This window comes from Canis aureus, chromosome 31 (assembly GCF_053574225.1).
Source record: "Canis aureus isolate CA01 chromosome 31, VMU_Caureus_v.1.0, whole genome shotgun sequence".
NCBI lineage: Eukaryota > Metazoa > Chordata > Mammalia > Carnivora > Canidae > Canis > Canis aureus.
In genome coordinates, this window is record NC_135641.1 from 33,173,125 (window position 1) to 33,182,432 (window position 9,308).

At 34.5% G+C, this 9,308-nt stretch overlaps 1 long non-coding RNA gene across 11 annotated transcripts in view; it reads left to right on the plus strand.

Annotated features, from left to right (window-relative positions):
• Positions 1-3,682, plus strand: part of LOC144302647 (uncharacterized) — a 115,275-nt gene extending 111,593 nt beyond the window's left edge. For all 11 annotated transcript variants that reach the window (XR_013369604.1, XR_013369598.1, XR_013369601.1 and 8 more), the window contains one exon: positions 3,250-3,682. This is a non-coding gene — a long non-coding RNA (uncharacterized LOC144302647). The remainder of the gene's footprint in view (positions 1-3,249) is intronic.
• Positions 3,683-9,308: the final 5,626 nt, after the last annotated feature.

The window sequence follows — 9,308 nt, forward strand, 5'->3', positions numbered from 1 at the left end:
CTATTATTTCCAAATACTTAGCAAGCTCAGTGAATGACAGGAGTTCTGCAATCTCAACTAGGTTTGTCTCTGCTAACGAGACCTATCCTAGGGGTGAGTTCAAATTTCTTGTGTTGTATAATGCCTGACATTTTCCTGTTTGTGTCATAGACTATGGCCCCTCGAACACAATATTTTCCAGGGAGGCAATTTTAATAAATGTACTTGAGATATGGACAGTTATCAAAAATATGCTAGGACATTTGTGAGTTCTCTCTTCTTTTGGTAGTAAAAGGGAAGTTGGGTGAATATGTTTGAGGAATAAAGAGATATAAGAATTTACCTCCTAAGCATAAATCATATCCTAGGGAATTTATTTCTATAATATTAAAACATGAATTGGAAGTTTAATATTCTTTCTTTTTTTAAGATTTTACTTATTTATTCATGAGAGACACAGAGAGAAAGACAGAAATAAGCAGAGGGAGAAGCAGACTCCATGCAGGGAGCCCAATATGGGACTCGATCCTCAAACTGGGATCATGCCCTGAGCCAAAGGTAGATGCTTAACTGCTGAGCCATCCAGGTGTCCCTTAATATGCGTTCTGAGATGAAAAAGAAGGTAGGTAGTTGTAATCAATCTTAGAGGTCCTGTCATATTTAAAACATCCTGAGGTCATTTACATATTTGGATAATACTAGAATTGCAGGAAAATCTAACAGTCCTCAGGGTCTTGACTAAATGATTTGAAAAATAGGACAGTGTCATAGTAAACTCTAGAGACATAACTATCTCAATACATTGTTGAGTTTTCAAAAAAAGGAATATATTTACTCTCTTGTTGCAAAAGGACACCAGTATAAAGATTCTAGACTGGGGAGTGGGAAGTATCTGTGGGTTATTAAAAACAAACTCAGGCACAATTTGAGTAATAGTGACCGGTGTTTGAGGTTCATATTCCATACTTCATCTATCAAAAATTTGTAGGCTTGTTATTTAATATTTAGATGAATATTTCTAAGATTATTTAAGGATAAAGTAGAAAATCAGTCACTCAGTTCTCATTCAGATTACCTTTATTGATCAGCTGTTTATTTTTCATTTTTTTTTAGTGATCACGGGATAATTGCTTGCCCAGTATTGTTTTCTGATTGTGCTTCCTGTAGGTGTCTTTTATAAAAGGCTCTCTTTGCCAGTATGTGATGACTGGAAGGAACCCACTATTTTTTTTGTTTGTTTGTTTGTAAAGCTATCAGCTGCAGTTTTTCCTGAGTTTCATTCTACTTTTACTCTAAATTTTCAGTGTTGGAGGTCTGGCAGTAGGAGAATTTCCTGTTACAGGTTTGTGGAAGTTTAATTTTTCTATTTTTGGCTTAATGCTAGCCCAAAACATGAAGACAAAGATGGTACACATCTCTTTGAGAATTTATATAATGGGTGTTACCCTATTCCTAAAGTCGTCTAAGGATTGTCTTCTCTTTGCTTGCAGGACTGTATTAAAATATTATCTATTTTCGTGAGAGAGATTTCAAAGATATTATTAAACATTTTCAGCTTTTTGAAACCACTCTAGTTCCCTATGCAAAATGGGGTCTCTTAAATTAGTCTTAGGATCTTCCTTTTTTGCATTTGCCAGCCATTATGTGCACATGAGATTCATTTTTAGAACTACTCGAAATTCTTGTGTAAATTTCTGCTTATCTTTTTGGCTTTAGGATTTTAACAATAGCTTTCACCTATTACCAGGATGAGGTCTTAAAATAAGCTGTAAGGGGCTTGCTCAATTCTAATTATGGCTCAATTTTAACAGGCAAATAAGCATTGGAAGTTTCTTTCTGGATGGTCAGTATGGTAGGTAAATTAGATCAGATAGGAAGGTAGAGGCAGAGAGCAATGAAAGTGTATAGGATATGGAAAGGGATATGTTGGAAAAAAACATTAGGGTCAATTTATTGTTTGGGGAATGTGAAAAAGAATTAAGTTCACATACTTTTTCTTTGTCTTGGTGGCACAACTATTTTGCAATCTGAATAGATTTAGAAGCTTTCTCATCCCAGTTAAAATGCAGACCATTGGATGTTTGGAATTGTCCTTTTTTATTTTAAATCATTTTAATACAAATAATTTAGTTTATAAGTTTAGCATTAGTGAAAATAGGAAGAAAGGAGTCTTAGTGAGCAATCTATTTTTTGAAAAGCCAGCAGTTTTGTTTTGTGCATAATTTATTGCCCAACAGGGCAACTGTTGCTCAGATGAGTAAACTATTTGCCTAGATAAGTTGTTTTAAAGAATTTGCTGAAGCTAATTTTAAAGTTATTTATTGGTTTGTGGACTTAGTTTCTGGACAAGCATTTACCAAAATAGACAACTAAGTTAGGCTGATAAAGATTGTCCAGGTTCTAAGTTCCATCAGTTGAGTTATATTGAAACACATGTCCTCAACTTCACAGAAAAGTGTAAATCTTTTCAGTTATTAAAGCAGGCTATTGGTACATGGGCCCTAAATTTATTGGCAATCAACGATAGAGTCTGCATACTATATGCCCCAGATCTTTGAGAAACTTGAAGTTTTACAATAATTTTATATTTAAAACATCATGCATACATACTATGTAGTAAAGAATTTAGACCTACCCAAGAGGATGTCTGGCTTTTGCTCACAGCTCCTGTGAGGTAATCACTAATGTCTTGGGAATGTCCTGTCTGATAAGAGTGTTTACTTGAGGGTCTTGGACACTCTAGGTTGTCTAACATTGTGATTTTTGGTAAGAGTTTTGGGTCTTGGGATCCCTGGGTGGCGCAGCGGTTTGGCGCCTGCCTTTGGCCCAGGGCGTGATCCTGGAGACCACGGATCGAATCCCACGTCGGGCTCCCGGTGCATGGAGCCTGCTTCTCCCTCTGCCTCTGTCTCTGCCTCTCTCTCTCTCTCTCTCTCTCTGTGACTATCATAAATAATAATAAAAAAAATTTTAAAAAGAAAAGAGTTTTGGGTCTTATGGCATCAGCTGGACTGCTGGAGGGCCTGGAAAAAGAGGTTAGCAATGTGGGCAGTTAGTCATATCTATGTGATGGAGCCTGGCTAAAGACTCTAGACATCATGAGTCTTGAGTGAGCTTCCCTGGTTGCCAAAACTGCACACATAATGTCACACAAGGTTGCTGGCAGAAGAGGACAATTGGAAACTCCATCTTTGCAACCTTTTAGACTTTGCCAATGGGTCTCTTCCCTTGACTGATTTGAATGTATCCTTTCACTGTATCCCATTGTAGGTGTGAGTCTGACTGTTTTCCATGAGTTCTGTGAATGCTTCCAGCAAATGAATAAAGCGAAGAGTGATCTTGGCAGCCACTGAATCTGCAACTGGTATCAGAAGTGTTGGTGATCTTGTGGTCTGTCTTATAACCTTTGCAGATACATATTCATATATATTCATTTTCTTCTTCACTTCTAGTAGATGAGAAATGTAAATCAGGTTACTTTTTCAGATGGTACTTATCATGCAGATGTATCAATAATTCCATCATGAATATCTGATAATTTATCTTTAAGAAATCTTACAGAATCTTTCATTTAGGAATGAATGCTAAAAATATTGTTATTTTGAGGTTTTCTAATTTATTTTCCTACAATTCAGTCAAAATGTATAAAATATCAGTGCTCTATTAAAATGTTCCACATATTTAAATGTCCATGTATCCTAACTCTGGGAAATGAACTAGGGGTGGTGGAAGGGGAGGAGGGCAGGGGGTGGGGGTGAATGGGTGATGGGCACTGAGGGGGGCACTTGATGGGATGAGCACTGGGTGTTATTCTGTATGTTGGCAAATTGAACACCAATAAGAAATAAATTTATTATTAAAAAAATAAATGTCCATGTATCATTGTTTCTCTGCCTATTTTAAAACTTTAAAGACCTTCATTTAATATTATCCAATGTTTCTTATAAAAGGGTTTGCATGATAAATTATTCTTTTCATTGAAAAGAAATACAAACCTGGTTAATTCAAAGGAAAAAAAATATGTCTGCAGATGATTTTTCTCTGTAAGATTTTTTTTTTCTTTTTGTTAACTAGGAAAACTTAATTTTACTTTAGCTATCAGAAAAATAAGCTTCAAATTGAAGACCAATATAAAATCTATTTGTAATCAGATACTTGAGGTTGTTTTTTTAATCTCTGTAGTTCTTAGTATTTTCCTAAATGCCAGTGTTTCTGAAACAGAACTCAGTATTATTTATTCATGGCAAATAATGCACCCTAGTTCTCCCTAGTTCCCTAGTTCTCCTGTGCTGTAGTTTCCCCCTTCTCATGTGATATGATGAGAACCAGATATCATCCTAATAAACCAGTTCAGATTGTAGATAAGGAATAATCCAAAAATGAATCTGAGCCTTTATTAGAATTAAGAGACCATTTATGTGTCCCCTTCCTATTCAGAGAGTCTCCTTAGAAATATAATGAGAAGGGTCTTGGGTCTTCATGCTTTGTAATGTACATAAATTTCATCAGTGGATTGGGGTGGGGGGGCACCTGGCTGGTTCAGTTGGTAGAGCATGCTACTCTTGATCTCAGCATTGTAAGTTTGAGCCTCACATTGGTGTAGAGATTACTCAAGATATTTTTAAAAATCATTTCTTCAATGGGGACATAAAACCAGAGTCTCCAGCTTTACAACCCAGGGATGTCTATAGGGTCCTAGAGTTTTATGCCCTTGTGAAAATGTGAACGTATACCTCTGGGGTATAATTTTTTTTTTGGAATTTCTACTAGCTAATTAGTCAGAAATAATCTCTAAGGCTCATCTTTTAGTTCCAATCCCAAATAGTAAAATTTTCTCAGAGAGACTTAATTGTAGAGAAACATAAGATATTTTCTCTCAACCCCCAAGTTGGTAATATCTAACTTCCCTCTAGTATTTAGTTAGCTTTTCTGTTTGATAATTATGTAATCTAAGTCTTTGAATAACGGTTACAAAAGGCAATGACTAAGTAGACTTCAACAAAACATCTTTTATGTGACAAAATGAATTCTGAATTAACTCTAAATATTTGTCTCACAATCAAAAGATCTCAAAGAACCCAAGTTAATGATGAACACACCAATATACTTGTATACTTTTTTTTTGCAATTCCACATTCTATCGACCTTTAAAAATATTTTAAGTATTTTTAAAATTTAATTTTTAATTTGACTAATTATAGATGGGCATTCAGTAGTGAGAAATAATACAGTGAGATCTGGTGTACCCTTTATGCACCAGATCAGTGGTACCATCTTATAAAACAGATGCAATATTACAATGAATATATATTGATATTGATGATCAGCCAAGATGCAGTCAGCCAAGGTGTAGTTTCATCACTAAAATGATCATTCATTTTGTTCTTTCATAGCCACATTCAATTCCCTTCTGCCTCCACATCCTTTTATCTCCTGACATTTCTATCCTACTGTTTGTTTCTATAATATTGTCATTTCAAGAATGTTGTATACATAGGATCCTATAGTTCATAAACCCTGGAGATTTACTTTTTTATACATAGCATAATTCTCTAGAGATTAAACCATATTGCTGCATGTATCAATAGTTCCTATTTATTATTGAACAATATTCCATGGTATGGATAAACCAGTATGTTAAACCATTCATTCACTGAAGGATACTCGTGTGTGTATGTGTGTGTGTGTGTGTCTGTGTATGATGATGACTAACTATACACATCCATTTTCATGATTTCTTGCTTGTATTAAAGTTTTCATTTCTCTTCTTAGAGATACATGTCTAAGGGTGCAGTTTCTTGGTCGTATAGAAGTTGCAATGTTTACTTTTATAACGAACTTCCCCACTGATTTTAGAGTGGCTATATTTTACATTCTCACCAGCAATCTATGAGTGATCCAGTCTATGTATTCCTCGCCAGTATTTGGTGTTATAGGTACTTTTTATTTTAGCCATTGTGATTAGTGAGTACTGATATCTTATAGTTTTAACTTGTATTTTTCTAACAGCTAATGATATTGAACATCTCTTTATGTGCTTGTTATCTATATACCCTCTTTGGTGAAATGTCTTTTCATGTCATTTTCTATTTTGTTATCTATATACTCTCTTTGGTGAAATGTCTTTTCATGTCATTTTCTATTTTCCGAATGGATTGTTTCCTTAATCATCGTGTTTTAAGAGTTCTTTATATATTCAGTATAGGATATGTGGTTTGAAAATATTTTCTCCCAGTCTGTAGCTTGTGTTTTTATCATCTTTTAATAGCAAGATTTTTTAATATTGATAAAGTCTAGTTTATCCATTTTTTGTTTTATGAATAATGTCACATACAAGAACATTTTGAGCAGCTTAAAATTGTGGAATTTTTTTTCTTTTTTTTTAAGTGTGCAGCTTTATATTTTACATTTATGTCTATGATTTATTTTGAGTTAATATTTTTAAAGATTTTATTTTATTCATTTATTCATGAGAGATACACAGAGAGAGGCAGAGACATAGGCAGATGGAGAAGCAGGCTCCATGCAGGGATCCTGATGTGGGACTTGATCCCGGGACCAGGATCACACCCTGAGCCAAAGGCAGACGCTCAACCGCAGAGCCACACAGGTGTCCCTGAGTTAATATTTTTATAAGAAGTGAGACTTAGGCATAAAAATATTTAGGGAAGGGACCTTGGCATATAGGTGGATGTCCTACTGCCCTATAATCATTCATTGAAAAAACATCTTTCTTCCATTGAATTGGTTTTTGCACCTTTGTCAAATTTGGACATATTTGTGTGGGTCTATTTCGGGACTCTATTCTGTTCATTGAGGTATCAATTTCTCTGAAAACCCACACAATTTGGGTACTGTAGCTATATAATAAGACTTGAAATGAGTAGACTGATTCCTCCCAGTATATTCTGGATTTTAAATATTGTGTTAGCTATGCTGATTCTTTTGCCTTTCCATGTAAGTTTGGAATAACCTTGTCTATATGAAATATCTTGCTGGGAATATTTTATAGGAATTATATTAATCATACATATCAATTTGGGGGAGAATTGGCATCTTTACTATGATAAATCTTCTAATCCATGAACACAGCATTTCTCTCCATTTATTTACATCTTTGATTTTTTAATCAGTGTTTTGTAGTTTTGAGCATCAAATTCTATACACGTTTTTTTGACTTACACCTAATTTTCTTAGTTTTCTTAGCAATTATATTTGGCATACTTTTAATTTCATTATCTATGTGTTTACTGCCAGTATATAGGGATGTAATTGAGTTTCATATGCTATCTTGTATGCTACAAACTTACACAATTCTTATTACATCCAGGGGTTTTTGATAAATTCATTTTGATTTTCTATGTGAATAATTATGCTATCTACAAGCAGAGATTGTATCATTTCTTCTTCTTGCTTTATTGCACTGTATAGAATTTCAGTGCTATATTGAATAAAAGTGGTGAGAGCAGATTTCTTTGCTTGGTTCTCAATATCAGGAAAAAGTATTCACTTTTTCATTCTTAAGTTAGTTGTAGGTTTTTGGTAAATATTCTTTATCAATAGAGGAAGTTTTTCTCTATTTCTATATTTCTGAGACTTTTATCCTGGATCAGTCTTGAATTTTGTCAAATACTTTTTCCTTCATAAGTTGATAAAATTATGTAATTTTTCTTCTATAGCCTGTCAGTATAAAGAAATACATCTTTAAAAATATAAAACAACTTTGCACCCTTTAAATAACCACCCATGATTTCATGCTGTATATATATATATATGAGAGACAGAAAGAGACAAAGAGAGGAGAGAGAGTTGAATTTTAGTTGCTAATACTTTGTAAGGATCTTCACATTTATATTAGACATATTAATCTGTGGTTTTCTTTTTCTATACCATGTTTAATTCAGTTTGGTATCAGGACAATACTAGCTTCATGAAATGATCTGGGATGCCTCTTCCTCCTGTATTTTGCAGAGGTGGTTGTGTAGTATTGGTCTTAGTTTTTTAATGTTCTGGCAGCATTCCTTAGGGAAGCCATCTGGGCCTGGATTTCTGTTTTGTTTTATTGAGTACAAATTTGTTTTCTGTAGTAGGTCACAGAGTTATTCAAATTATCTATATCAATTTGGGAGATTTGCTGTAATTTGTGCCTTTTAGGGAGTTGGTCCATTTCATCTAAGTTGTATAATTTATGTGTGTCTTGTTGTTTGTATTACTCTTTTAATATTATTTTGATGTCTACAGGATCTGTAATGCTACCACTTTTTATCCCTGATATTGCTAATTTGTCTTCTCAATTTTTTGGTCAATTTCCTAAAGGAACTTGCCTATTATATTGATCTTTTTAAAAAATGCAGCACTCATTTTATTTTTTTTTCTTTTTTCAATTTCATTTATTTCTGCTCTTTATTGTTCTTTCCTTTTGCTTGCTTTGAGTTTCTTTGGCACACTTTTTTCTAGGTTCTGGAAGTGAGACCTTAGATTATTGATTTGAGACTTTTTTTCTTTATTTATGTGTGCATTTAGTGCCATAATTTTCCTTCTCAACACTTTTTGAGCTGTGTCTCATAATTTTAATGTTTTTGTATTTTCTTTTATATTTTTACATTACTTTTTTTGTATATTTTTTATAGGAGTTTGATTTGCCAATCTATAGTATAGCACCCAGTGCTCATCTCGTCAAGTGCTCCCCTCAGGGCCTGTCACCTGGTCACCCCATCCCCCGCCCACCTCCCTTTCCACCACCTCTTGTTCATTTCCCAGAGTCAGGTGTCTCTCATGTTCTGTCTCCCTCTCTGATATTTCCCACTCATTTTCTCTCCTTTCCCCTTTATTCCCTTTCACTATTTTTTATATTCCCCAAATGAATGAGACCATATAATGTTTGTCCTTCTCCAATTGACTTATTTCACTCAGCATAATACCTTCTAGTTTCATCCATATGGAAGCAAATGGTGGGTATTTGCATTTCTAATGGCTGAGTAATATTCCATTGTATACATAGACCACATCTTCTTTATCCATTTGTCTTTCGATGGACACTGAGGCTCCTTCCACAATTTGGCTATTGTGGACATTGCTGCTATAAACATTGGGGTACAGGTGTCCTGCCATTTCACTGCATCTGTATCTTTGGGGTAAATCCCCAGCAGTACAATTGCTGGGCCATAGGGTAGCTCTATTTTTAACTCTTTGAGGAACCTCCACACAGTTTTCCACAGTGGCTATACCAGTTCACATTCCCACCAACAGTGCCGGAGGGTTCCCCTTTCTCCACATCCTCTCCAACATTTGTTGTTTCCTGTCTTGTTAATTTTTACCATTCTCACTGG